This window comes from Scyliorhinus canicula, chromosome 6, assembly GCF_902713615.1.
Source record: "Scyliorhinus canicula chromosome 6, sScyCan1.1, whole genome shotgun sequence".
Lineage (NCBI taxonomy): Eukaryota > Metazoa > Chordata > Chondrichthyes > Carcharhiniformes > Scyliorhinidae > Scyliorhinus > Scyliorhinus canicula.
In genome coordinates this window covers 110,027,122-110,053,920 of record NC_052151.1, presented here as the reverse complement: position 1 = coordinate 110,053,920, position 26,799 = coordinate 110,027,122, and the positions used below count along the sequence as shown (strand labels likewise).

The 26,799-nt window shown below is 47.1% G+C and overlaps 1 protein-coding gene across 2 annotated transcripts in view; it reads right to left on the bottom strand.

Annotated features, from left to right (window-relative positions):
- Positions 1-26,799, bottom strand: part of LOC119967389 (CD2-associated protein) — a 277,194-nt gene that overhangs the window by 212,202 nt on the left and 38,193 nt on the right. The window lies entirely within an intron of this gene.

Genomic DNA, 26,799 nt, shown 5'->3' with positions numbered 1-26,799 from the left:
GCAGACTCCGCACAGTGACCCAGCGGAGAATCGAACCTGGGACCATGGCGCTTGTGACTTGTGCTACCCTCATGACATCAGTCATTTATGATGGATTTTCTTGCCCTTCTTTACTTCCTTGGTGCTCCTGTTCTGGAGACATTTCCAGTACATTGGAATCATCTGTGATCTCTTTATGCTCCTCTTCAGGAGTTATTTCCGGTTCATTTGAAACACCTTAGGTTTCTTGGTACTCCTCTTCTGGAGTCAAAATTTTCAAGATTTCAAATGACGTGGTCTCACTGGACCCAAGAGCAGACCTACTCTGCTTCTGTCCAGATAAGCTGCGATCTGCCAGTCTCGCTGTGATCCTGCACACTCTGATTGTGGAGTGTGATCACTTTGTCACTGTTTTTACATACAGTGGGTAGACATTCAATGTCTTCTTGTTGGTTACATGAGCTGGATGGACTTTCATAGTCTGCTGCTGGTTACTCATATAAGGCGGATAGACCGTCATAGACTTCCTCATGCACTGTTGTCACTCTGAGTCTTTAATTGCGTCCATTCTGGAGTCTATCAACGAGCTCGCTGTAGAGGCTGGTACCACTCCCTCTGTGGAGTCGATCTGTGATCTCTGTGGCATCGCCTTCTTCTCGAATATTTGACATTTGGCTGTCATCCATTGTATCAACGATCTGCCATGTCGTCATGGTACTGGATTCCTCTGCCATGAGACTCGTATTGAACTTGGCACCCCTGGTGCTGCTGCAATGATCATCAGATCTGGCGAACTCATCCATGGCTGAGTAGCATTCGTCAGTGAGCAAATCATCTCTTCTTGCTGAGGATGTGTCATGGTGCTCTATTTGTCCAATGAGGAACTCATCTCCTGAGTAGTCATAGTCAATGGACAAATCTTTTGCTCTGGATTTGTCACTTGCTCGCCTCTTTGGGTGTTGCAAACTGCTTGTTCCAGGGTGGTGCGGCAGTAATGTTTAACTGTGGGTGGAGGCCCGGGCTTCATTCTGTCGTTGGAGGAAAAATGTTTGTGTATTGTAACTTTTTAAATCTTGTTGTTTACTTTTGGGCATTTCGGATGAGGCGTGGTGACTGTTATGCAAGGTTCCTCAGTTGATTCAACCGTGTCCATGCCATATGAGTAGTCACAGGCTAGGTCATCATTTTCTGATAAGTAATCACCATAGGTTGGTCTGTGTTCCATTGATGCAATGTTTGTAACGTCGCAGAGCCTCAGTTTTTGCCCTGTGGAAGTCATGTGTAGGACAGCTCTACATTTAGAGGCATAGTGGTTGTATCTTCCACACCTCCGCCACTGATTGCCAAAAGCCGGACATTGCCCTTTTAAATGGGCATGTCCGCAGTGAAGACACGCCATCACGCTGTCCCACCACGCTTGCTCATGCACAGTAGTTTTGTCATCCGGTTCCAATCGTCGGGCGAACGGCGCGTGGGATTGCCGGTGGAGGAACGCCTTCTAGATGCCTGGGTCACCATTTTGATGGACAACCTCGTGGTGGAGGCCTTGTTCCCGGTGAGTACATTGTTCATACTGTGCCTCAGTAATTTCATGAGCAGAGCATTTTTGAATGGCCATTTCAAGGGTTAGGTTTCTGTGTTTTAGGAGAGACTTTCTGAGTCCCTCATCAGAGATGGCATTGACAATTTGGTCTCTGATGAGGGAGTCACGGAGGTTTTCAGAATTGCAGGATTGGGCCATTAGTTTTAAGTCAGTGACAAAACTGCTGAACGATCTCCTTGTTTTTGTAGCCGCCTGGTGAATTTAAATAGAATTTAAAGCTTTCAAATGTCTAATTAACCTCAGATTTGCAGTGGTTGTCGAATTTTTAAAAAATTATGTCGTTTGTCTTTGTCCTCCCTTCCGCGTAGGTGAATGAATTATATATCTCCATGGCCTGTTTCCCTACCACAGATAAGATGTGGGCAATCTTTTTAGAATCTGGCGCAGTGGTCATGTCCTTAATTTCCATGAACAGATTAAATGGTTGAAGGAATATTATCCAATTATACAGGAGATTACCAGAGGTTCTTAATTGATGGGGTGCTGGAAGTGAATCCATCTTACTGTTTTTTTTCTTGCCCGAGAGGTCCGAGTGCTGCGAAGACTTCTGTGGTCGAATATCTATCCAAATTTTTCTTCTTTTGTTGTCTAACCTTATCTAACTAGTTCTTTTAAAGCCAAGACGCCTGGTACCATGTCTAGTCACCTGTGTGATAGGTAACTCGTGCTACTCAATCTTTGGTTGATGGTGAGGTATTCTGAATCTCGATGATGACGACTCAAACTCATCCAGTAACAACAAAGGTTTATTGAGTAACTATAACAACAAGTGCACGAGTTCTTTACTTTAACTTTGATACGAGTGATAAAGTTAACAAGATCTAACAACAGTGACTATACGTAACTCTACTAACTATCATAACTATTCTGATATTGCCCTGATCACAGTGCACCCGAGAGAGAGACTGCCCAAGCACCAGTGTGGCTGCCTTTTATACCCCCATAGGTCCGACCCTCTAGTGATCATGTGGTGCTGCTGATTCTTCATTAACCCCTTGTGTACATACACATACTGAGATCACTATAAGTACTAACAAGTGAACTTGGAATTTTTCAGATCTGTACGGTTGTGATCGTCCAGATGTGCATGAGATGACCATCAATAGACTTGCCCAGATTTTAATTGTATAGTAGTGTCCATTAGGTTGAACGTCAACTTTCAACTACTTTCCCCAAGATAAGAAAACATTTACGATGGTTAACTGATTTTACTTCTTGCTTTCCTTCAGTTGTGACTACAAGCTACTTAGCCTGTGACCTTGTGGTCCATTCCCACAGCACTGTGGAACTCCTTGTACCAGCACACAAAAAGGCTAATTTAACAGATCTCAGTTAACTGTCAGCACCGATAAGAGTGTTACATTTATTCTGTGGGCGTCACAAGAGCAAAACTACGACTGCAGTAACAAAAAAGATAGATACTGTATGGAATTGGTCAGCCTTTGTTTCACGATTATACTTTCAAAGCTGGTCACCTTTACATCATTCCAAAATGGAGCTGGGAAAGTAATATTGTACATTCATGCAAAACCACTTATACAGCTTCTCTCTGTAGCAATCAAAGTCAATTTTTCGTTTTGCAATACGTGAAAGGAAGGCTAATTCAATTTAGGTCAAATTTCAAATACTTACAAAAAGAATTCACTAAATGCAGGCTAGGTGCGGGGTGCTCATGTATTTCCCCTCCCTCATGTTAGTAACACAACTTTAACTGCCATGCTTTAGAGCACTACAGTGCCTATTTAGTAAGGATTTTCACATTTAGATAATTGGTGGAAAGAGTACTTTTATCAATCCAAATAACTTAATTTGCAACATTTATACCAGCAAACAAGAGCATGACTCAGTACATATTTGCATTTATAATCAAGCAACCAATAAATAGCACAATCAATAAAGTAGCTGAAACAATTTTCCGACCAATTAATTTTCCTGGATCACGATTTAATTTTCCAGGAACAAATTTTTCAATTTGTATTCTTAAGCTGCCTTCATACTGCCACCAAAGAGAAAATGCTGGTAAATCTCAGCAGGTCTGGCAGCATCCGTAGGGAGAGAAAAAAGCTAACGTTTCGAGTCCAGATGACCCTTTGTCAAAGCATCATATTGCCATTCATTTAGGTCAGACTATGGTATCCAGCTAGCTCCCATTTTTGGAACCATTAAATCCAGTTCTCAGTAAAAGAGTCTGATGTTGAGATAAAAGATTTAGCAACGCAAACATTGGAGCTAGCTCAGGAATGTTAGTCACAAGAAAATCAGATCAGACCTAAACAAGCACCAACATAAAATAGTACCATGAACAGGTTAGGACTCCAAGCCTGGTGGAACCGTAACATTTTTCTAAAGACATCATAAACGCAACCCCGTATAGCAAAAGGAGAAGCCAAAAGATCAAAAAGTCTTATTCTGGAAGCAAAGTTATGAGTGGTGGTGGTTGTTTGGGGGGGGGGGGGCGCGCAAACATTCAGGTTGCTGTCAGGGAAGTCAACCAGAACCATCTTTTTTGATAGTCTGCATCGCCTCTATTTATATTGCGAGTGTAAGGGAATTTAATTGGGGTGGACCATGGAGCCCAGCAGAACTCCTGCATAAGGGTAGAAAGGACAAAGACCAGAAGACAGTACGATCATTAAACATCCAAGAACGTTTTTCTTTTAGCAAAAAGACATTCATTTTGTTTCATATACATGATGCATCATTCTTTTTAGCACAGTGGGCTAAACAGCTGGCTTGTAATGCAGAACAAAGCCAGCAGCGCGGGTTCAAATCCCGTACCGGTCTTCCCGAACAGTTGTCGGAATGTGGCGACTAGGGGCTTTGCACAGTAACTTCATTGAAGCCTACTTTTGACAATAGGTGATTATTATTATTTTCACTTTTAAGATGGAAGGTGAAACAGAACCGGGTGCAACATTTGGTTCTAAACTATAGGTTAAAAATTCATTACCAGGCCCGTTTTAAATTGACAATGCATTTCTCACAATATGTCCCCACCTGGCATATGCTATGTAATTAACACCACAAACATCCTAAAATACAAGCGCACTTTTGGCACTGGCAAAAATCAAATCTACAGTAATACACACCAGAACACAAATTATGCAGCTACATTTTATGGTCAAGAGAGCAACACATGAAAAAAATCTCCAGAAAAGTCAAGAGGTAGCACATTTCAGAGAGTCAAATTGTGCAGTGTTTATCGAACAAAAAAGCTTTTGTTCAGGTTGCATTGCATGGCATTATATAGCTAACCTCAATTGTAGATGATTCGTGACACCTTTTAAAAGCAATTGTCTTGTAAATGTATTGAAATTCACTGATGGAATGGAATCACAGAATCCCTACAGTGCAGAAGGAGACCATTCGACCCATCGAGTCTGCACCGACCCCTCGAATGAACACACTATCCATGCACACTCCCACATCCACCCTACCCTATCCCCACAACCTAACTCTATTTAAAAAGGATTTCCTGTTTAAGACGTGAAGATAATGTATTACATAGATATATAGAAGATAGGAGCAGGAGGAGGCCTTTTGGCCCTGCGAGTCTGCTCCGCCATTCATCACAATCATGGCTGATCACCCAACTCAATAGCCGAATCCTGCTTTCTCCCATAGTCTTTGATCCCATTCTCCACAAGTGCTCTATCCAGCCGCCTCTTTAATATATTCAAAGTTTTAGCATCAACTACTTCCTGTGGTTATGAATTCCACAGGCTCACCACTTTTATGTGAAGAAATGTCTCCTTATCTCTGTCCGAAATGGTTTACCCTGAATCCTCAGGCTGTGGACCATGGACAGTTCATTTTCATTTTCTCCAAAATCCCTTGAAGCCCATTTATATCATGAAATTCCCAATGAAATCCTCTGGTGAAGTCGAGTTAGGTTATAAGACCTTATGATGTAGAAGTAGAAGTAGGCCATTCAGCCCATTGAGTCTGCTCCGTCATTCACAATGAGATCATGGCTGACCTGATATAATCCTCAACTCCATTTTCCTACCTTATGTCTATGTCCCTTGATTCCCTTACTGATCAAATATCTATCTCGGCCTTGAACATACTTAATTACCCAGCTTCTACAGTTCTCAAAAGAATTGCACAGATGCATTACCCTCAAGGGACAAGAAATTTCTCAACTGCCTTAAATGGGTGACTCCTTACTCTGAGATTATACCCTCTGGTCTTGAACTCTCCAACAAGAGGAAACAACCGCTCAGCATCAACCCTTCCAAGCCCCCTGAGAATCCTAAATGTCTTAATAAAATCCCCTCTCATTCTGCTAAACACCAATGAGTACAGGCCCAAACTACTCAGCCTCTCACCATAAGAAAATCCCTCCATATCTGGAAACAACCGAATAGACCTTCTCTGGACTGCCTCCATAGCCAGCATATCTTTCCTTAGGTAAGGGGATCAAAACTGTTCACAGTATTCCCGTTGTGTCTGATTAGTCCCTTGTTTGGTTTTAGCAAGGCTTCCCTAGTTTTATACCACAGTCCCTTTAAAATAAAGGCCAACATTTAATTTTCCTTCAAATTACCTGAGCTTGCATGCTAGCTTTTTATCCAATAGGACCTCCAAATCCCTCAGTGCTGCAGTCTTTGTTTGTTATTTGTTATTTACAGCAGGAGGCCATTCGGTCCATCATGTCTGCACCAGCTCCCAACACAGCAACCTAGTTAGTCCCATTCCCCAGCCCTATCTCCTCTACGTTCATCACTTTCAAATGTAAAATGAGTTCCTTTTGAAACCTCTTGTGGAATCCACCTCCACCACACTCCGAGGCATCGCATTCCAAACCTCAACATCTCTCTGAGTAAAGAAGTTTCTCCTCATCTCACTCCTAGCTCTCTTGCTGACAATCTTAAAATTGTAACCCTGAGTCACTTAACATACCAACTCGTGGAAACAGAATATCCTTGTCAAAATTGTTCAAAATTTTTAACACCTCAATATGGTCACCTCTTAATCTTCTCTGCTCCAAGGAGAACAAGCCAATTCCTCCACTCTTTCCTTGTGTCTAAAATCCCTCATTCCTGGTATCATTCTAGTAAAACGCCTCTGCACTTTCTCTATTTCAATCATATTCAGCTCCTTTATTCTTCCTACTAAAGTGCATAACTTCACACTTTTCGCACATTGGCCGGGATTCTCCGACCCTGCGCTATGCTCCGGTGCCGTTTATTGGGCTGGGGCGGGATTCCCGCCACACCGGTCGGGGGCCGTTGACAGCAGCCCCCCCCGGCGATTCTACAGGCCCCAATGGGCCAAGCGGCCGTCCATTTTTGACAAGTCCCGCCGACGTGAATTACTCACCTCACACCTGGCAGGTGAGTATGCGGTGGCCTAGCCCACCATCGGGGCCCACCGATCTGCGGGCGGGCTTGTTCTGTGGGGGTACTTCTATCCTCCGTGCCAGGCCTCTGTAAGGCTCCGCCATATTGCCCGGGGGCCAGCACGGAGAAGGGAACCCCCAAGCATGCGCGGAAATATGCCGGCCGGTCCACGCATGCGTGAGATCATGCCAGCCGTTCCGCGCATGCGTTAACTCGCGGCGGCCCTTCGCCGCCGGCTGGAGCGGCGCCAACGCTCCAGAGGGCTACAAATTAAGCTGAGCAGTATCTCTGGAAGCAGCACACCACTCCCCGATGAACTCAATGCATTCTATGCTCGGTTCGAGCAGGTAACCAACAATTCACTGTTCAGCGCCCCAGCAGCCAATAACTCACCCATACCCACCATCACAGCTTCCAAAGTCAGATCGGCCTTCCTGAAAGTGACCCCTCAGAAGGAGACGGGCCCGGATGGGATCCCTGCTCATGCACTCAGAGCCTGCGCGACCAGCTGGCAGAGATTTTCACGGACATCTTTAACCTGTCCCTACTCCATTCCGAGGTCCCCACCTGCTTCAAGAAGCCCACCATTATACCGGTGCCAAAGAAGAACCAGGCAACGTGCTTCAATGATACCATCCGGTGGCCCTGACTTCAGTCGTAATGAAGTGCTTCGAGAGATTGATCATGAAGCGCATCACCTCCATACTCCCAGAACGCCTTGATCCACTGCAATTCGCATACCGTCACAACCGGTCCACACCAGATGCCAGTTCCCTGGCCCTGCACTCATCCCTTGAGCATCTCGACAACAAGGACTCCTACATCAGACTCCTATTTATTGTCTACAGCTCTGCCTTCAACACCATAATCCCAGCCAAGCTCATATCAAAGTTCCAAAACCTAGGACTTGGCTCCCCACTCTGCAACTGGATCCTCAATTTTCTGACCAACAGACCACAATCAGCAAGAATGAACAACAACACCTCCTCTACAATAGTCCTCAATACCGGGACCCCGCAAAGCTGCGGGCTTAGCCTCCTACTCTACTCCCTGTACACACACGACTGCGTGGCAAAATTTGGTTCCAGTTCCATCTACATGTTTGCTGACGATACGATCATAGTGGGCCGGATCACAACGAGTCAGAATACAGGAGGGAGATAGAGAACCTAGTGGAGTGGTGCAGCCACAACAATCTCTCCTTCAATGCCAGCAAAACTAAAGAGCTGGTCATTGACTTCAGGAAGCAAAGTACTGTCAGCATCAACGGGTCTGAGGTGGAGATCGTTAGCAGTTTCAAATTCATAGGGGTGCACATCTCCAAACATCTGTCCTGGTCCATCCATGTCGACGCTACCACCAGGAAAGCACAACAGCGCCTATACTTCCTCAAGAAACTAAGGAAATTTGGCATGTCCACACTGTTACCAACTTTTATAGATGCACCATAGAAAGCATCCTATCGGCTACATCACAGGGCAACTGCTCGGCCCAGGACCACACAAAACTTCAGAGAGTCGTGAACACCGCCCAGTCCATCACACGAACCTGCCTCCCATCCATTGAGTCTATTTACACCTCCCGCTGCCTGGGGAAAGTGGGCAGCATAATCAAAGACCCCTCCCACCTGGCTTACTCACTCTTCCAACTTCTTCCATCGGCAGAAGATACAGAAGTGTGAGAACACGCACGAACAGACTCAAAAACAGCTTCTTCCCCGGTGTTGCCAGATTCCTAATTGACCCACTTATGGACTGACCTCATTAACACTGCACCCTGTATGCTTCATCCGATGCCGGTGCTTATGTAGTTACATTGTATACCTTGTGTTGCCCTATTATTTATTTTCTTTTATTCCCTTTTCTTCCCATGTACTTAATGATCTGTTAAGCTGCTCACAGAAAAATACTTTTCACTGTACCTCGGTACAAGTGACAATAAACAAATCTAATCCAATCCAACGACTCCGGCAGCAACCTAGCCCCCTGGAAAGGTGAAAATTGACACCGGAGTCGTTGGCGCCAGTTTTCCCACTGGAGTGGGGCGCAGCCCCATTTTCTGAGAATCCTGCCCATTATATTCCATCTGCCATGTTTCTGCCCACTAACCTAACCTATGTCCCTGTGTAAACTCAATGTCATCCTCACCACTGGCACTCCCACCTATACTTGTGTCATCCGCCAACTTGGCAACAGTACATTCACTTCCCTCGTCAAAGTCATTTATATATATTGTAAATAATTATGGCCCCAGCGCTGACCCCAATGGAACTACACAGGTCACAGTTTGCCATCCTGAAAATGCCCTTTGTGTCCCAACCCTCTGTCCATCAACATTTCCTCATCTGTCACTATTGAACAAATGCTCTGCCATTGCCTATTTACCATCATGCCTTTTAGTTGTGTTACCCAATTTATGTTAGAAAACTCACCTCAAATACCGTTGTGCTTTTCTTTGTTTAGATTTAGGACCCTAGTTTTGGATTGGACTACTTCATGTTCCATCATCATTGAAGAATTTTGCCATGTTATGGCCACTCGTCCCTAAATGGCATGATTATTAACTGATCCCTTCTCATTGTACAATACCAAATCTAGTATAGCTTGTTCCCTGGTCAGTTCCTCAATGCACTGGTCTATAAAGCCATCACTTACATTCTACAGGACTTGATCTACCACTGTATTCTTGCTAATTTGGTTTCTCCAATCTAGATGTAGATTAAGTCACCCATTACTGTAGTACCCTTGTCACATGAATCTTTAATTTCCTATTTAATGTGATCCTCTACCATATCACTACTATTTAGAAACTTATAGACAACTCCCACTAATGCACTTTGTTGCTTCTTAGCTCCACTTAGTCTGAACGTACACCTAGATTTTTAGAGCCAATATCTTCTCGCACAAGGTCACTGATTTCATAGGTTGTTAGAAAATATTTTACTGAGGCATTTATAATTTTAACAATTTTAAACATAATATTTAAATAAAAACAAAAACACAACGATATAACCAAACCCCCCCCCCCCTCCACCCCAAGTACAAACCCCAGCCAACATGGCTTGCACAAACAATGCCACCTTCCCCCGCCACTATAGTTCCATTATAGGACCCATCAGGTTCTCCTATTCTTACTCGCACTGATTTCATAGTTAATGGACACTGCCACCCCACCTCCTTTCCCTTTTTGGCTGTCCTTCCAAAATAACGAATGCCCTTGGATATTCAGTTCCCAGCTTGGTCACCCTGCAGCCATGTTTCTGTAATCACAATCCTATCGTACCCATGTATACCAATTTGCACTGTTAATTAGTCTACCTTATTGTAAATGCTCCATGCATTTATATAGAGTGCCTTAAGACTTGTCTTTTTAACATTTTTACACACTTTATTTTGTACTATGGCCCTATTTGCTGCTAACCCTCGTTTCCTGTGCCTTCTACTTCTGTTTTCTACTTTGCTGTCTCTAGTTTCTATCTTTCTTTCCCTCCAGTGTTTCTCTGCACAGGTTCGTATCCCCTGCCACTCTAGCTTAAATCCTCCCCACAGTACTAGCGAATAGCCTTGCAAGGGTATTCACCCTGGTCCAGCTTGAACAGGTCCCCTCTTGTCCGGAATCAGTTCCTATGCCTCAGGAATATAAATTCTTCCTTCCTACACACCATCTCTTTAGCCATGCACTTCTATTTCCTATTCCTGATCTCACTGGCACATGGCACTGGGAGTAATCCTGGGATAACTAACTTTGAAGTCCTGCTTTTTAATTTAATTCAAGATGCTTCAAGACTCTCCATCAATTAGTACTGGCATACATTCCTCAGCTCACAAACAGTTAGTGCTACCACCTTGGGTGAGGCTTAAATCCACAAAGCTTGCTTTATTATGTTATTGAACGAGTAACGGGGATATGGAAGTACCTTTCACCATTAATAAAGGCGGTCTTTGGACTTCCGGTGGCGGCGATGCCTGAGTGAGCCGCACATTCGACGGGCTCTCACTCCAGCGGGGCTTTGGGGCTGATTCCCCGCGATAGCGGGACCACGGGGGCGGCAAAAAGGCTGCCGCAAAAGAACTGGAGAGCGGGCTGCAGCTGGTGGAATCGTGGGAGGCCAGCAGGTAGGGGAAGAGAGAAAGAGACGGAGGCAAGGAGCAGAGGAAACTGACCTGAAAAGTAAGATGGCAGACCCACGGACCTTCCTTCCTCCAGGAGAAGAAAAAAAGGTTTGGAGTCGCTGAAGCAGGACAACTTGGACCCACTTCAGATGCCCAGAAGGTAAAATTTAAGGAGCTGGGCGAAGGAGGGCGGCAGCGAAAGTGCTGAGGAGCGGGCTGCGGCACATGGAACAGCGGGAGTCCAGAAGGCAGAAGAAGAAGGAGAAAAAGGGACAGAGACAAGGACCTGAAGAAAATTACCTGGGACCTAAGATGGCGGACACACGGACCCCGGACTCAGCAATCCAGCAGGCGCTGGATAACATGCTCCAGGTAATGAAGTCCAGTTTTGAAGCGCTGAAGCGGGACAGCTTGGACCCAATCCAGAAAGCGGTGGATCAGCTGAACCAAAGGCTGGATGCGCAGGATGTTAAAGTTAAGGAGCTGGGAGAGGCGGTGGAGGAGCAGGCGGATGCGCAGACGGTTGCAGCGCTAGAAGTTGACGGCCTGAAAGAGCGGCAGAGAAGACTGCTGGACAGAGTGGAGGAGCTGGAGAATAGAGTCCGCAGGAACAACCTGAGGATAGTCGGCCTCCCGGAAGGGGCTGAGGGAGCTGATGCTGCAGCGTTTGTAGCAGACCTGCTGAAGCAGCTGATGGGGGCCGAAGCCTTTCCGCGACCGCCGGAGCTGGAGGGGGCGCACAGAGTGCAGGCAAGGCAGGGGCGGCCGGGCGGACCCCCCCCCCCGCCCGATGGTGATTAGGTTCCACAGGTTCGTGGACAATGAGCGGGTGCTGCGGTAGGGCAAAGAGCGCCAGGAGCAGCACGTGGGACAACAATGTTATCCGCATTTATCAGGACCTAAGCCAAGAGGTGGCTCGGCGGCGAGCAGCCTTTAAGAATGTCAAGGAGGTGCTGTTCAAGAAGCACGTGAAGTTTGGTCTGCTGTTCCCAGCTCGCCTATGGGTCACGCACCAGGGTCAACACCACTACTTCTCCGAGCCCGAAGAAGCGATGGATTTTGTGAGGGTCCAGGGGCTGGTCCCGAAAGGAGGCCCCGAGGACGCGAATTAGGGCCCGAGGATTACCGTGGGAAGGTACGCCGAATGGGCCTGGACTGCTGCTCAACGGTTTGCTGGGCCAAAGGGGCCAAGCGGAACATTTGGGACTCTTTCCTTTGTTCATGGACATTGGTTTGGGGGGTTAACCCCCTTTTTTTGTTGTCTCTTTTTCATATGGGGGTCTTTCTTGTGCTTTTTCCTCTTTTTTCTGTTTTTTTTTTCCTGTTTGGGCTGATTTGTACTTTTTGTGCAGCTCGCGGAAGACACTGGAGCCGGCTTGCCCCAGTGGGTTGGAGAGGGGGATGGGGCGCCGGGGAGTGGGGAGGAGGTCGGGGAAACAATGGGAATGAGACAGGAAGGCGCCGGAGTGTTGAGTCACCGGGCAAGCAGATTGGCTAGTCAAGGGAGTCAGGTGGGGGGGGGAGGTCACAGCCAGTAGATGCCAGGGGTGGGGGTATCGGGGGGATGTGGTTGGTGGGGGGGGGAGGGGGGGGGGGGGGGTTGTTCTGCTGACGTGGGAGGGACTTGAAATAGGCACTGGAAAGGAGGTCGAGGGTGGAGGCAGCCAAAGGGCGGGCCAGGAATGGCGCGACGCACGGGCCGGGGGCCAGCCCGAGAAAGGCTATGGCTGACCGGCGGGGTGGGGGGGGGGGGGGGGGGGGGGGTTGTGCCCCCCGACCAGGCTGATCACCTGGAACATCAAGGGACTGAATGGGCCGGTTAAGAGGGCGCGGGTGTTCGCGCACTTGCGGGCTCTGAGGGCGGATGTAATTATGTTGCAGGAGACACATCTGAAAGTGTCTGACCAGACCAGGCTAAGGAAGGGCTGGATTAGCCAGGTCTTCCACTCGGACTTGGACTCGAAGTCCAGAGGGGTGGCAATCATGATCAACAAGCGGGTGCAATTTGAGGCAGAGGGCATATCCGCAGACAGGGGGGGCAGATACCTGATGGTACTGGGCAGACTGGAGGGGAGAAGAGTGGTGCTGGTGAATATATATGCCCCGAACTGGGATGACGTGGACTTCATTAAAAGAGTGCTGGGGAAGATCCCGGACTTGGATTCTCGCAGGCTAATAATGGGAGGGGACTTTAACATGGTCCTTGACCCGATTTTGGATCGGTCGTGTCCCAGAACGGGTAGACTCTCAGCAATGGCAAGGGAGCTGAAAGGGTTTATGGAGCAAATGGGGGCAGTGGACCCCTGGAGAGATAGACAGCCAACAGGAAGGGGCTACTCGTTTTACTCGCACGTCCATAAAGTATATTCTAGGATAGATTTCTTTGTACTAAGCAGGGACTGTATGTGGGAGGTAAAGAAAACGGAATATGCGGCAATTACTATCTCAGACCATGCCCCGCATTGGGTGGACCTGCAGGTCGGGAGAGCGAGCTACCAATGCCCACAATGGAGGCTAGACGTGGGACTGCTGTCGGAGGAGGGGATCTGCGAGAGGCTTCGGAGATGTATGCAAAATTACCTGCAGGTGAATGACACGGGGGAGGTCTCAGCGGCGACCGTGTGGGAGGCGCTAAAGGCAGTAGTGCGGGGGGGAGCTGATTTCAATTGGGGCCCACAGAGCCAAGGCAGACCGGGCAGAGATGGATAGATTGGTCAGGGAAATGGGTCGGATAGATGAAGAGCACGAGGAGTCCCCGGGGGAGGTTTTACTCAGGGAGAGGCAGAGACTACAGGCGGAACTGGGGGCACTATCCACGAGTAGGGCCGTGGAACAGCTTAGGAAGGCGAGGGGAGTGGTGTAAGAGCATGGGGAAAAGGCTAGCAGACTGTTAGCGCAACAACTCAGGAGGAGGGAGGCGGCCAGGGAAATAGGTAGAGTGAGGGACGGGGGGGGGGGGGGGGGCGCAAAGTGGAGGACCCGGCAGAATTGAATAAGGTATTGCGGGACTTCTATCGTAAGCTGTATACTTCAGAGCCGCCGGAAGAACCGGAGGGGATGAAAAGGTTTCTGGACGGGTTAACCTTCCCAACAGTAGGTGGGTGGCGAGTGGAAGAGCTGGGGGCCCCGTTTAGAGTAGAGGAGGTATTGGGGGGCCTAAAGGCCATGCAGTCGGGGAAGTCCCCGGGGCCGGATGGGTACCCAGTGGAGTTTTATAGGAAGTTCTCTGAGCTGGTGGGCCCGGTCTTGGCGAGGGTTTTCAATGAGGCAAGGGACAGAGGGACCCTGCCGCCGACAATGTCACAAGCCACTATATCTCTGATATTGAAGCGGGGTAAAGACCCGGAGGCGTGCGGATCCTACAGGCCAATCTCCCTGATTAATGTAGACGCCAAACTCCTGGCAAAGGTTCTGGCGGTTAGAATGGAGGACTGCGTACCGGAGGTGATTGGGGAGGATCAAACTGGGTTCGTGAAAGGTAGGCGACTGGCAGCCAACCTGAGAAGATTACTTAATGTGATAATGATGCCCCCAGTGGGTAGGGAGGTGGAGGTAGTGGTGGCAATGGACATCGAGAAGGCCTTTGACCGGGTGGAGTGGGGCTATCTATGGGAGGTGCTCGGACGGTTTGGGTTCGGGGAGGGATTGGTGGATTGGATCAAATTATTATATCAGGCCCCGAGGGCCAGCGTCAGGACCAACAGAGAAGTGTCGGAGTACTTTAGGTTGTACCGAGGGACCAAACAGGGCTGCCCGCGCTCCCCGCTGCTGTTTGCGCTGGCCATAGAGCCACTGGCGATAGCGCTGAGAGCCGCAGAGGGATGGAAAGGGATGGTGAGGGGCGGGGTTGAACATAGGGTCTCTCTTTATGCAGACGACCTGCTCCTGTACGTGTCGGACCCAGTGGCCGGGATGGGAAGTATACTGGGAATGCTGAGAAAGTTTGGCCAGTTCTCAGGATACAAATTAAATACGGTCAAGAGTGAAATGTTTGTGGTCCAGGCAAGGGGCTAGGAGAACAGATTGAGAGGGCTACCGTTTAGGCTGGTTGAGGAAAATTTCCGGAATTTGGGAATCTAGGTGGCACGAGACTGGGGCAGGCTGCATAAGTTAAATTTGGCCAGGGTGGTGGAGCAAATGAAGGGAGAGTTTCGGAGATGGGATGCACTCCTGCTGTCGCTGGCAGGGAGGGTGCAGACTGTAAAGATGACAATCCTCCCTCGATTTCTGTTTATTTTTCAGTGCCTCCCGATCTTTATCCCACAGTCCTTCTTCAAAAGAGTTAACGGGATGATCATGAGCTTTGTCTGGGTGGGAAAATCCCCACGGGTGAAGAAGGCGATGTTGGAGAGGAACCGCAGCGAGGGAGGGCTGGCTTTGCCGAGTCTGATTAATTATTACTGGGCGGCCAACATCACTATGATAAGGAAGTGGATGGTGGGTACGGGGTCTATTTGGGAGCAGGTGGAGGTGGCTTCGTGCAGGGGCTCCAGCTTGGCAGCCCTGGTCACGGCTCCTCTACCGCTGCCGCCGGCCAAGTACACCACCAGCCCGGTAGTGGTGGCGACCCTGCGGATATGGGGCCAGTGGAGGAGGCATGTAGGGGAGATGGGGGCGTCTGTCTGGGCGCCAATCTGCGACAACCATCGGTTTGCCCCCGGGAGTATGGATGGGGGGTTCAGAGTATGGCGGCGGGCGGGGGCGGGAAGGGTGTGAGATATGTTCCTGGAAGGGAGCTTTGCGAGTTTGAGGAGCTTGGAGGAGAAATTTGGGTTGGTAAGGGGAAATTATTTTAGATACCTACAGTTGCGGGACTTTGTTCGTAGACAGGTCCCATCTTTCCCACGCCTCCCGCCAATGGGGATCCTAGACAGAATAGTCTCTAGGAGGGAAGAAGGGGAGGGTAGAGTCTCGGGTATTTATAAGGTGCTCATGAGGGAGGAAGGGTCCCAGACAGAGGAACTGAAACTTAAATGGGAGGAGGAGCTAGGCGGGGAAATGGAGGATGGGCTGTGGGCAGAGGCCCCGAGTAGGGTAAATTCAACCGCGACATGTGCTAGGCTCGGGCTGATTCAGTTTAAGGTCGTTCACCGGGCCCATATGACGGTGGCTCGGATGAGCAAATTCTTCGGGATAGAGGACAAATGCGCTAGGTGCGCGGGAGGACCAGCGAACCATGTTCACATGTTTTGGGCATGCCCTAAGCGGAGGGGGTACTGGGAGGGATTTGCGGGGGTCATGTCCCGGGTGCTAAAAACAAGGGTGGTGATGAGTCCAGGGGTGGCAATTTTTGGGGTTTCGGAAGACCTGGGGTCCAGGGGGAGAAAGAGGCCAATGTTTTGGCCTTTGCTTCCCTGATAGCCCGGCGACGAATACTATTGGCGTGGAGGGACTCAAAGCCCCCGAAGACTGAGTGGTGGCTTGCGGACATGTCGAGTTTCCTGGGTATGGAAAAAATTAAGTTCGCCTCGAGGGGATCTGTGCAGGGGTTCGCCCGGAGATGGCAACCATTTATTGACTTCTTTGCGGGAGAGTGAGCGTCAGTAGGGGGTGGGGGTAGAGTAGAATAGGAGGGAAAATATGGCGGGTAGTACCGGTGGGAGAGGAGCGGGCTTGTGCAATATGTTACGATGGAAGTATTGAAAGTACGTGGATGTTTGCACATTTTTGCTTTCTTTCTGATGATGTCTGTAACTGTTTATCAAGCCAAAAACTACCTCAATAAAATTGTTTATTAAAAAAAAAAATAAAGGCGGTCTTTGGTGGTTCACAATACATTTATCCAACATCCAAAGCATTACAGCAACTTTTGACCATATGGTTATAGTGACAATGCTTGTATGTTATTGAAAACGACAAAGAGGAGGTGCAGAATATTTAAATACAAAGTGGGTGCAGTTAATAATCTCAACAAAAGAGTTTTCTGAGCAGTGTCGTTGTGGCATTAGATTCCACTGCAACTACATTTGAACTTCAACTTAATTTGCTTCAACTACATTTACCACTGCAGCAATTAATAGCACAAACAGACATAGAATTTACAGTGCAGGAGGCCCTTTGGCCCATCGAGTCTGCACCGGCCCTTGGAAAGAGCACCCCACTTAAACCTAACCCATCCCCGTAACCCAATAACCCCACCCAATCTTTTTAGACACCAAGGACAATTTATCATGGCCAGTCCACCTAACCTGTACATCTTTGGACCTCACAAAATACTATGAACTGTTTCATAACCTGAGCTGTCATGTTTAGTGCAGCCAAACTATTCTGAATGCAATCATCCACACAATTGCTGGAGATTTGGATACCAGTCTTTTTTCCTGATTGGGTGGTTCTACTTCAAAGAATAGCAGGAGTGATATCCCCGGTGTCATAGAATTCATAGAATTTACAGTGCAGAAGGAGGCCATTCGGCCCATCGAGTCTGCACCGGCTCTTGGAAAGAGCACCCCACCCAAGCCCACACCTCCACCCTATCCCCATAACCCAGTATCCCCATCCAACATGAAGGGCAATTTTGGACACCAAGGGCAATTTATCATGACCAATCCACCTAACCAGCACATCTTTGGACTGTGGGAGGAAACCGGAGCACCCGGAGGAAACTGACGCAGACACGGGGAGAACGTGCAGACTCCGCACAGACAGTGACCCAAGCCGGGAATCAAACCTGGGACCCTGAAGCTGTGAAGCAACTGTCCTACTCAATATTTATCACAAAATCAGTATACAAAAAAAATAGCTGGGCATGATCACATTGCTGTTTATGGGGCTTGTTGTGCACATGTGGCCACTGTGATTTCTGCATTTGTCACTGTTGTGGATCAGAGTAACACCATTGGCTGGTGTTATGTATCGGAGCATTTTGTGGGTTTTTGTGGAGTTCACCATTGTACCCTATTTGAGCAGCATCTTGTAAATAAACCCCAGGTGCAATGTTATACAAACTCGGCGTATGCCACCTTTCATTAAATCTCTTTGCAGCTACAGCAAAGAATACAATAAAAGAAAACTGGCGACTGGATCTAGGCGGTAAACGAAACGGGAGAAAAACAACTTTGATGATAATTTTGTGAGCCAGAAGAAGAATCACCATCAGAAGTGAGGTCGGGAAAAATATCTCTGGTGCTCCTGTTTCCTCCCACAGTCCAAACATATACAGGTTAGATGGATTGGCTGTGCTAAATTGCCCCTGATGTCCAAAGACATGGAGGTTAGGTGCTATTTTGTTTACGGCCCGGATCTGATACACTTCGCGACCGATTATTTTGTGGCCTCAGGAATAAAGCCAGGGCAGCACGGTGGCCTAGTGGTTAGCACAACCGCCTCACGGCGCTGAGGTCCCAGGTTCGATCCCGGCTCTGGGTCACTGTCCGTGTGGAGTTTGCACGTTCTCCCCGTGTCTGCGTGGGTTTCGCCCCCACAACCCAAAAATGTGCAGAGTAGGTGGATTGGCCACGCTAAATTGCCCCTTAATTGGAAAAAATAATTGGCTAATCTAAATTTATAAAAAAAAATAAAAAAAAAAATAAAAAAAAAAAAAAAAAGGAATAAAGCCATTTGAAGGAAATTGTTGACTGACGGTCCATTACCCTAAAATCTGCTTTAGAAATCGCAACATCTAAGGAACTTGCTGTGAGTGAAATTTTGCTGATTGGACTTTGAGCTAAAGTCCATAAGATGGAGTCTGTGAGAAGCAGGTCCACCAAGAACCTACCATGTCATTGCTGCAAATATGTGGGCGACGTGGCTGGAGATTGTTGGAGCAAGGAGAACAAATGCAAAAACTGTGGCAAAGGTGGTCACATTGCCAAGGTATGTTGGTCACGCCAACTTTCATCAGAACAAAATGTGCACCATGAGAAATACTGCAAAGTCCACAGGGCGAGCTTACCAGCTACGTGATTCAATTTAATGCTCACCTAGTACCAAAGTGTCAAGTCAGCTTAAGGAATTTAAGCTCAACGTTCTAGCAGCACAAGGAGACTAGTAATAATTTTGGATCTATCCAAATTAAATGGCAACACTACTAAGATGGAAGTGGATACGGCGCTGCAGTATCTCTTCTCTCTGAATGAATATACGGTCAGAAATTGAACTATCTGCCATTGCAACCATCTGATGTGGTCTTGAGGAGGTCATGCCGCTGAAGGGCTTCATCAAGATAACTGTAGAAGTTGACAAGCACAAAGTAGAGTTGCCTCTTCACATTGTTCAAGGAGACATTCTAATATTGTTTGGGAGATTTTGATTAAGGAAGCGTAAGCTAAACTTGGCTGTCATGAACCAACTTGCTGATTGTATGAATGATTATCAACAACTACTGAGAAAGTATGCAAAGGTATTTCGAGGAGGCATGTGGGTCCATGACTGGAATAAAAATGAGCATGCCGAAGCATGTACCATACCCTATGCTATTCAAACTAAGGTGGAAGAACTCGAGACGACACTGAAGTGACTAAGCCTGTTACCACAATTGACCAAGTTTTGAAGAAGGATGGTTCAGTACGAAAATGCAGGGATTTCAAAAATGACAATCAACCCTGTATTATGTGAGTAGTACCCTCTCTACCACTTATCAAAGATATTTTGTAGAACTCTCAGGTGGTCAAACATTTAGCAAAATCGATCTCTCCCAAGCCTATCTGCAAATGATCGTAGCTATCGAGTCTCAACTGTTACTAGCCATTCTAACACAAAGGGGTCTGTTTCAGACTCAGAGGCTTCCATTTGAGATAACATCAGCATCGGCTTTCTTCCAACGATCCATGGATCAGATCTCGAATGGGCTATTGGGTGTGCAATGCTACCCGGACGACATTTTGAATACAGGTTTGAACGATAGAACATAGAACATAGAACAGTACAGCACAGAACAGGCCCTTCGGCCCTCAATGTTGTGCCGAGCCATGATCACCCTACTCAAACCCTCGTATCCACCCTATACCCGTAACCCAACAACCCCCCCCCCTTAACCTTACTTTTATTAGGACATTACGGGCAATTTAGCATGGCCAATCCACCTAACCCGCACATCTTTGGACTGTGGGAGGAAACCGGAGCACCCGGAGGAAACCCACGCACACAGGGGGAGGACGTGCAGACTCCACACAGACAGTGACCCAGCCGGGAATCGAACCTGGGACCCTGGAGCTGTGAAGCATTTATGCTAACCACCATGCTACCCTGCTGCCGATGTAGAGTGTAAAAAACCTAGAAGCTATTCCTGCAAGGCTGCAACAACATAATCTCAGGATTAAGAAAGAGAAGTGCGAATTTTTCAATTGTCTATCTTTAAACAAGACGGTCTTAACAGAAAACCAAAGAAGATGCTGGAGATCCTGGATGCTCCACAACCACAAAATGTGACTCAATTCAGGTAGTTTCTGGGATTATTAAATTACTATGGAAAGTTCGTACTGTACTTAGCAACAAGGCAGAAGCCTTTACACACGTTGCTTTGTAACAAACATGTTTGCTTGGCACTGGACGAAGGATTGTGAGGATACTTATCGAAATGTCAAAATTAATTCCAGGAGTTGGAGTTATTGGTCCATTGTAACCCACAGCTGAAGCACCAGCTTGCTTGTGATGCACCATCCTATAGGTTGGAGCAGCTGTCTCTCTTATATTGCCTTCAGGTGAAGAGCAACCAATATAATTTGCTTCCAGGATGTTGACTAGCCGCTAAGTCCAACTATGCTCAACTTGACAAAGAGGCTCTCAACATTATTTTTGGTATTCATAGGTTTCACCTTTATTTATCTGTCCGTCAATTTACTCTATTGTCCACCCATCGTTACTGAACAATATTTGGGCCGCATAAGGGGGTCCCATTGTTCATTGCTTGTCAATTACAAAGTTGGACTTTAATCTTGTCGGCACACAATTACGTCATTGAATATCTTATGTCTACAAAGCTCGCAGACGCTTTGTCCAGACGCCACTGCAAGATCAATGAGACCAAAAAGATAAGCATGAATCTGCTGAACACTTCAATGGCATATTCAATCTGTCTCATGTGAAAAATGTTCAGATAACGTCTTTTCAGGTGCAAACATTTACCCAAACAGATCTGGTAAGGGGGAAAATGTTGGACATGATTTAACAAGGCACTCTAAAACAGGAGCACAGAAAGAAACCAAACCTTAAACCCTATCTTACAGACATCTTAAGTTGGACAAAATGGAGTATTTTTGTGGAGTATAAGAGTAATCATTCTGCCGCGTCTACGAAGTAAACCCCTGGAACAGCTATACAAGGGCCATTCCAGTGTAGTTAGAATGAAGGAGTTGGCGAGAAACTCTTCTGGTGGCCCGTGTTGGATGGCCAAATAGAGGATATGGTGAGGTTGTGCCAATCCTGTGCTGCGTTGAGAAATGTACTTCCACCACAACCTTTGCATCCATGTGAATGGCCTACCAGACTCTGTCAAAGAATCCATGTTGATTATGTGGGACTAGTTGAAGGGCACATGTTTTTGGTCATGGTTGACATGCATTCAAAGTAACCGGAGGTTACCATCATAGAATTCATAGAATTTACAGTGCAGAAGGAGGCCATTCGGCCCATCGAATCTGCACCGGCTCCTGGAAAGAGCACCCTACCCAAGGTTAACACCTCCACCCTATCCCCCATAACCCAGTAACCCCACCCAACACTAAGGGCAATTTTGGACACTAAGGGCAATTTATCATGGCCAATCCACCTAACCTGCACATCTTTGGACTGTGGGAGGAAACCGGAGCACCCGGAGGAAACCCACGCACACATGGAGAGGATGTGCAGACTCCACATAGACAGTGACCCAAGCCGGTATCGAACCTGGGACCCTGGAGCTGTGAAGCGATTGTGCTATCCACAATGCTACCGTGATGCCTCCCCTGAAGTCATGAAGTTGCCAACTACGCAACAGACCAAAGAAAGGCATAACAAGGTATTTGCAAGATTCGGGTGACCTGAACAACTCTTGAATGACAACAGTGCACAGTTCACATCAACCAAGTTCGAGGACTACCTGAAGGGGTGCAGCATCCACCATATCAAATATGCCCCCTGCCATCCAGCTACCAACGACTTAGCTGAATGTTTTGTACAGTTGTTCAAACATGCAGTGAAAGTTTCGATGGTTAAAGGCTCTCTACCTAAACGTGAAAATAGCTTTCAAATGACATACAGAAACGCTGTGCATTCAACAGCACAAAGTGTTTTAGCTGGAGGAATTTTGGTTCAGAGTTGATGAGCTGGAGTCAGAGCTTCGGGCATCAGGGAGGGGGAAAGAGTTACCTGGACCCTGTGTTTCAGGAGGCAGACAGAGGCAGGGGCAGCACGGTAGCACAGTGGTTAGCATTGCTGCCTCACGGCGCCAAGGTTCGATCACGGCTCTGGGTCACTGTCCGTGTGGAGTTTGCACATTTCTCCCCGTGTTTGCGTGGGATTCGCCCACACAAGCCAAAGATGCGCACGTTGGGTGGATTAGCTACACTAAATTGCCTCTTAATTGAAAGAAATTATTTGGGTACTCTAAATTTATTTTTAAAATTAAAAAAAGTGTCTCAAATTCGGCCAGTAGTCAGGGACAGCAGGTTATAACTGCAATGAGGCAAGAAGAGGGATCCTGAATTCAAAAACGGAAGAGCCTCAGCTCTTGACTTTGCCCAAAAGGTACGAGATGCTTGCTTCCTGTGGGGGTGAGGAAAAGGACAGTCGGGGGGATGAGCAAACTAACCACTGTACCCTGGTACTGAAGGCCATTTAAGCAGGGTGGGCATAAAGAAAAGTGATAGTGGATTCTATAATTAGGGGTATTGATAGTATCCTTTCTAAGCGGGACTGAGAGTCCCTGATGGTATGTTGCCTACCCGGTGCGATGGGGAGGGGAGGTGAGGCATATTTCTAGTTGGATTGAAAGGATATTGGAGAGGGAGAATCACAGAATACTACAGTTCAGAAGGGGCCTTTCAACCCATCAGGTCTGAGCCGACTCATGAAAGGCTCTGATCTGCCAATCCTAATCCCATTTGCCAGCACTTGACCCATCATCTTGAATGTTATGACGTGATAAGTACTCACCCAGATACTTTTTAAAAGGTGAGGCAATCTGCCTCGACCACCGTCTCAGGCAGTGCATTCCAGACCGTTACCACTCTCTGGGTAAAAATGTTTTTCCTCAAATCCCCACCCGAAAACTCCCACCCCTCACTTTGAACTGGTGTCCCCTTGTAACTGACCCTTCAAATAAGGAGAACAGCTGCTCGCAATCCACCCTGTCCCTCATAATCTTGTGCACCTCAATCAGGTCACCCCTCAGTCTTCTCTGCTCCAGAGAAAACAACATAATCCTATCCAACCTCTCTTCATAACTTAAATGTTCCATCCCAGGCAACATCCTGGTGACTCTTCTCTGCACCCCCTCCAGTGCTATTACATCCTTCCTATAATGTGGTGACTAGAATTGCACAGTACCCCAGCTGTGGCCTCACCAAAGCTCTATTGTGACCTCCCTGCGTTTGTAATCTATGCCCCGATTGTTAAAGGCAAATGACCACGATGCCTTTTTCACCACCTTATTAACCTGACCTTCTGCTTTCAGAGATCTATGGACAAACACGCCGAGATCCCTTTGTTCTTCAGAATTTCCCAGTGTCAGACCTTTCATAATATACTTCCTTGTCAAATTACTTCTTTCAAAGTTTATCACCTCACACTTTTTAGGGTTAAGTCCCATCTGCCACTTAGCCACCCATTTGACCATCCCATCTATATGTAACCCAAGACACTCAACCTCACTGTTCACCACCCAGCCGATCATCCGCAAACATACTGATCCTACCGCCCACATAAATAACAAACAATAGGGGGTCCAGCATGGATCGCTGTGGCACGTCACTGGCATCCGGGCATTAAAGCAGCCGTCTATCATCACCATCTGTCTCCCACAGCTAAGCCAATTATGAATCCACCTTATCAAGTCACCCTGTATCCCATGTGCATTTGCCTTCTTAATAAGTCTTCAATATGTGACTTTGTCAAAGGCTTTGCTGAAATCCATGTAAACTACATCACCTACTCCATCCTCAGCTACACACGTGGTTACATGCTCAAAAAATTCAATCACATTTGTTCTGCATGACCTCCCTCTGACAAAGCCACGCTGACTCTCCCTGATCAAGCCTCGCCTCTCCAAGTAGAGATAGATTCTCTACTTCAGAATCTTCTGCTGACCACTGACGTGAGGCTCACTGGTCTATAGTTCCCTGGCTTGTCTCTACAACCTTCCTTAAATTTTTGGACCACATTAGCTGTTCTTCAGTCCTCTGGCACCTCCCCTGTGGCCAGAGAGGAATGAAAAATTTGGGTCAGAGCCCCAGTAATCTCCTCCCTCGCCTCCCACAGCAGTCTGGGATATAATTCATCCGGACTTGGATTTTTGTCCACTTTTAAGACCGCCAATACATCCAATACCTTGTCACTCCCGATGACAATTTGTTCAAGAACCTCACAATCTCCCTCCCAGAGTTCCATAACGACCTCCTCATTCTCTTGGGTGAAGACAGATGTGAAATATTCATTCAATACCTACCAATGTCCTCTGGGTCCACCCACAGATTTCCCCCTACATCCTCAATGGGCCCTACTCTTTCCATGGCCATCCTCTTCCCATTGATATACTTATAGACTATCTTGGGATTTTCCCTACTTTTACCAGCCACAGCTTTGTCATATCCACTCTTTGCTCTACTAATTGGCGGCACAGTAGCACAACAGTTAGCACTGTTGCTTCACATTGCCAGAAACCCGAGTTCGATTCCCGGCTTGGGTCACTTGTCTGTGCAGAGTCTGCATTTCCATCAGTGTCCAGTGTGTGTTTCCTCTGGGTGCTCCGGTTTCCTCCCACAAGTCCCGAAAGACGTGCTGTTAAGTAAATTGGATATTCTGAATTCTCCCTCTGTGTACCTGAACAGGCGCCGGAGTGTGGCGATTAGAGGGCTTTCACAGCAACTTCATCACAGTGTTAATGTAAGCCTACTTGTGACACTAATAAAAATTATTTGATTATTAGTTGATTTCTTAAGCTCCATCCTGCACTTTCTGTACTCCACTAATGCTTCTGCAGACATGCTCCCCTTGTGCTTGTTAAAAACCTCTCTTTTCCTTCTCATAGTATCCTGAATGTCTTTGGTCATCCATGGTTCTCTGGGTTTGTTGCACCTTCCTATTAACCTAGAAGGAACATATTGGGCCTGTACCCTCTCCATTTCATCTTTGAATGCCCCCCCCCCCCCCCCCCCCCACTGCTCTTCTGCAGATTTCCCCACAAATAACTGTCTTTCAGTCTACCTTTGTCAGATCCTGCCTTATTTTGTTAAAATCTCCTCTCCCCTAATCCAAAACCGTTCTATGCATATTTCTTTGTCCATAATAAATTTAAATTGAACCATGCTGTGGTCATTGTCATGATATGCAAACATGCAGCAAATAAACACGTAGAATAGGACACAACCAATGAGCAGTCAGGACACACAGAGTTGGTATCTCACTTTAAAAGGGATGAGGCACTCACACTCCGCCTCTTTCCACAGAAAGCATCACACCCCAGCACGTGGCTTGGAGCAAGGCTGGTTCAGTTAGACTGAGTTCTACATTTAAATTAGCACAGAGTCAAACTCATTGAGAACTGTGGTAATAGTTCAATAAAACACATTGAACTCACTTCAAAGTCCGGAGCATCTTTTACTCAAAACTGCATCAAGTGGCAGCTTGTGTTATTTCAAATTACATAACACATCACGAAAATGCTCCCCCACGAAAACATCAACCACCTGACCTGCTTCATTCTCCAGAATTAGGTCCAGCACTGCACCATCCCTTGTTGGATCCTCTACATACTGAGCCAAAATGTTCTCCTGTATATATTTTAAGAATCCCATCTAAGCCCCTAACTACCCCAATTAATGTTGGGAAAGTTGAAATCACCTAATATAATTACCCTTATTATTTTTACACTCCTCTCCAAATTGAACACATTTCCTCCTCAAATTCCCGCTGACTATTTAGGGGTCTACAATAAACATCTAGCTACGTAGCTGTCCCTTTTTTATGCCTAAGCTCCACCCACAGAGCTTCATTTCATGCCCCTCCAAGATATCATCTCTCCTTACTGCAGTAACTGCTTCCTTAACTAATAATGCAATGCTTCCTCCTCTTTTACTCTCTCCTCTGTCTTGCCTGAAGATTCTATATCCTAGGATGTTGAGCTGCCAATCCAGCCCCTCACTCAACCATGCCTCTGTTATAGCTGTTAAATCATAATTGCACGTATCAATCATCGCCCTTAAACCATCTGTTTTACCTTCAATAATCCTGCCATTAAAGTAGAGGCCATCCAGCCTTGCCATACTTCCTTGAAACTTACTATCGCTGTATTCCCTCTGACCTGATTGCTTTTCTATGTTATACTATTCTGACAATCAGTCTGCATCCCCTCCCCATGCCAAACTAGTTTAAACTCTTGCCAACAGCACTAGCAAACCCGCCAGCAAAGTCTAACTCTGGTTTAGATGGACCGTCCAGCTTGTGCAGGTCCCATCTTCCCCCAAAACGGTCCAATGGTCCAGGATTCTAAAACCCTCCCTCCTGCACCAACTCTTAAGCCATGCATTCATCTGTGTTATTCTCCTATTTCTGTACTCATTGGCATGCGGCACTGAGAGTAATCCAGCGATTACAACCTCAGAGGTCCTGCTCTTTAGTCTATTGC